The following is a 3,318-nucleotide window of genomic DNA, read 5'->3' as shown; positions in this document are numbered from 1 at the left end:
GTGCAGGACGCCACGGCACCCGCCCAGGCAGCTGCGGGGCCCGATTCCGGCGCCCGGCCGCGTGCACGAATGCCCGCCGCCGCCACGCCCACGCCCCGGCTGGCGGCTACCGCTACCCTCAAGGAGTTAGAGGCCTGGAAAGAGAAGTTCTCCGGCTACTGCCTCCTCACCGGCGTCCACGATCTCACCGAGGCTGAGCAGCGGGCCGCCCTGCTCGCTGTTCTCGACGACGACTGGGCCCGTGCACTGAGAAACACATTTTAGAACTTATACTGATAGTACTCACCTGAGCACCTTCGATGGTTTCCATTTTGCCGCTTTGAGGAATTGGTCTTTCCCGAGAACTGTGCATGGTCTCCACTTCGGTTTCAGGAGTGGATTTGGTCTTGACCGAGATAGTTTAGTACTGTAAGTTGTCTAGCTACCCGTGTAACGCAAACAGTCGGTCTGCGGTGAGATTCGAACCAGCAGTCATTCGGTCAGAAAGGATGGTAAACTTCTCACTTTTTTCCTTATAGTTCTCGCAGCTGACGTGTTTTGACGACAGATGTCAGCACAGAAGGAAACTAAAGGCGTAGGTGGCGCTGTGTTAAGAGTAGAGCAGTTTGAAGTGCTGCGATTCCATTTTCGCTTAGGAAAATAGCAATTATTGATAAAAATAAAACATATATTTTTCAGTAGAAGAAATAATTTTTAATGAAAAAGAGCCTTACTATATGACACGATGTTTATCGATTTTAACAGTTCAAACCACTTTAAATGGATATCCCTAAGGAACATCTCTATAATGCCTCAGTGCTTCCGGCCCTTCCTTTTTCTCGAAAGCACTGCGAAGGCTGCCGGCAGCGTGGTTGTTCCTTTCGCGAGTTGGTGTCTGGCGCACAGCGCGAACGTCTCATGGTGAGTTTGTTTTCTGTATGTCTTTGTGTGCACTTAACAGCTTGAAAGTAACCACAGCAAAGGTAATTACCTACTCTGGGAGGTGGCAAAATCTGTGTGCCATTGCCAATTTTTGGGATATTGGTTGCGATTGCCATCTGTTTGCCAGTGTTAGCAAAATCTGCTTAAATAGCAAACCGTGTGCTTTGAGGATATGGCTCAGAAATTAAGCGTTTCTGCCGTTTCTCTAATATTTGTCTTACTCTCCCTTTCAGAGCAAGAAGCCGTAGAGACGATGCTCTCAATGTGTGACACCGAAGTGAGGCAACTCATCGGGCACAACGCCAAAATGTCCCTGTTGTGTCCTGGCCTGGGTCACGCGTGTCGCGCCTTGACAGCCGTGACCTTGAACGACCTTGACCGGCCGGGCCGGGCCGAGCGGCCGAGGGTCAGTATCGTCCGAGCGGCGCTGGTGTCAACACAGCTGAGTGCCGCGAGGTGAGGTGAGGCGTGTTCGCCGAGACGGTCCGGCCACAGTGAAATAGTGAAATAGTGGTGTAATCGATAATATGCGTGGCCAGTACGCGAGTGAGATTGACCCTGTGCGCGACACCGATTCAGAGACGCACATAAGTTAACACCGTCGTGTCGGATCGCTCGTACCGGTGATGGGAGACAACGAGCAGCTGGAGCGTCTAATGGCGCTCATGGTTCAGCAGTCAGCAGGCTGCCATGCTGGAGTAGCTCCTCCCCAGCCAGATGTACCAGCTGCGCAAACTGTCTAGAGCGGCCAACCGGCTGTCGTCGCCTCCGCCGCTCCTATGGCTAGACTTCGGTCTCGCATGGACTCCCGTCGGTAGTGTTCACATGCCAGCCCATACATTTTACCTGTATTAACTTTTTAATGTCTGTGCCTGTGTAACTATTGTACGTGCCTGTACTTAACAGTGTTTGAATTGTACATCGTTCGCACAGTCTGTGGACCGTGGGGAGCGCCGCTTGACATGCATTTTTGCACTTACCTGCATTCCGTGTTAAAAGTAAAGTAAAGGGACTGAGCTGTCGTGCACCGGGAGATATTATGGTCTCTTGCTAAACGACTCAGTTGAAACTCAGCACGCCGGTCGGTACTGACTGGGGCGGCACGCGAAAGGGTTTGGGCAGCTTTTGAAACAAAATGTTCGCATCGAATGACTGCATCGCATGTTCTGTTCCAGAGTGAGTTTCTTGACATCTGACACAATAAATATACATGCCTGTTCTTTACCTTGTTTGTGCATGGAGGGAATGGGAAGGATCGAGAACGCGGATGCTGTGCCATGAAAAGCTGGCGCTCTACAGGGAGGGGAGGGGGGGGGGAATGGGTCGTGAGCGCGAATGCCCTGCCAGGAAAGCCGGCGCTCTTAAGTTGTAAAGTTCTCGGAGACCATACAGGATCATATTATGAGCGGGAATTGTGTTCGTTTATGATCTCATGACCTGGTAAAGGTTCTCATGGGAGATCATCCCGCAGTATAAGAGTACCTTATCCGGGCAAAGTTCTCGTTCAAGATAGCACACCATTCTCACTCGAGAACGTTACGGGAAAAGCCTGAGAACTTTACCAAACTGGAGACCAACAACTGTAAACAAAGTTCTCCCCAATTGAGGCTCTCATACAAGACCAGAACGACCCCTGCATGGTCTCCGAGAACCATGGATAGGCTTGAGTATTTCTCAGTGTGTGGTCCGGTTCGGCCTGCCCATCCCGGCCGAGGCGTCCATGGCCGATGTGATCACCGCCATGCACGCCCACCTTCGGCGGCAGCGGAACGTGGTGATCGACCGCTGCGAGTTTAACATGCGGATGCAGGAGCCAGGCGAGTCAGTGGACGATTTTATCTGCGCCCTGAAGGAGATAGCGTCCTGCTGTGATTTTTGCCCGAACTGCACCGATGATCGGTTCCGAGACCATCTGGTGGTGGGCACCAGTGATGACGAGGCCAGACGCCGCATGCTGGAGCTGCCCGATCTGACCTTCCAGATGGCCGCCGACCTGTGCCGGGCGTCTGAGAGCGCCCGTCTCAACAGCTCGGCGATCCGTGGCCCGGGCGAGCCGTCTCTGCGCCGTCTCTCCGAGTACCGGCGACAGCGCGGTCGGCCGAGCGGCGCGGACTCGCGCCCGGCCGACCAGACCCGGCGGTGTGACCGCTGCGGTGCCGCGCAGCACACGGACGGTCGTGCCTGCCCCGCCCTGGGTCGCACCTGCCACCGATGCCACGAACGGGACCACTTTTCCTCGGTCTGCCGGCGTGCCGCGGGCACTGATGAGCGGCACCGGCAGACGCCTAGTTCCGAGCGCAGCCACCAGGGCCAGGACTGGCGCCACCGTAGCGCGAGCAGCCGCCGCCAGGGGAGGGGCCGGCGCCACCGTAGCGCAAGCAGCAGCCGCCGTGGCAC

General features: G+C 55.0%; 1 long non-coding RNA gene across 1 annotated transcript; it reads left to right on the top strand.

The window, feature by feature from the left end:
• The first annotated feature begins 251 nt into the window (after positions 1-251).
• LOC122378050 lies at positions 252-2,086 on the top strand. The gene is made up of 2 exons (XR_006255970.1): positions 252-900; positions 1,155-2,086. It is a non-coding gene; the product is annotated as an uncharacterized LOC122378050 (long non-coding RNA).
• The last annotated feature ends 1,232 nt before the right edge of the window (positions 2,087-3,318 follow it).

The sequence above is a fragment of the Amphibalanus amphitrite genome, unplaced genomic scaffold (genome assembly GCF_019059575.1).
Source record: "Amphibalanus amphitrite isolate SeventyFive unplaced genomic scaffold, NRLGWU_Aamphi_draft 000054F_arrow, whole genome shotgun sequence".
Classification (NCBI taxonomy): domain Eukaryota; kingdom Metazoa; phylum Arthropoda; class Thecostraca; order Balanomorpha; family Balanidae; genus Amphibalanus; species Amphibalanus amphitrite.
Note: the sequence above shows the minus strand (reverse complement) of the source record. Positions and strands in the feature narration are given on the sequence as shown.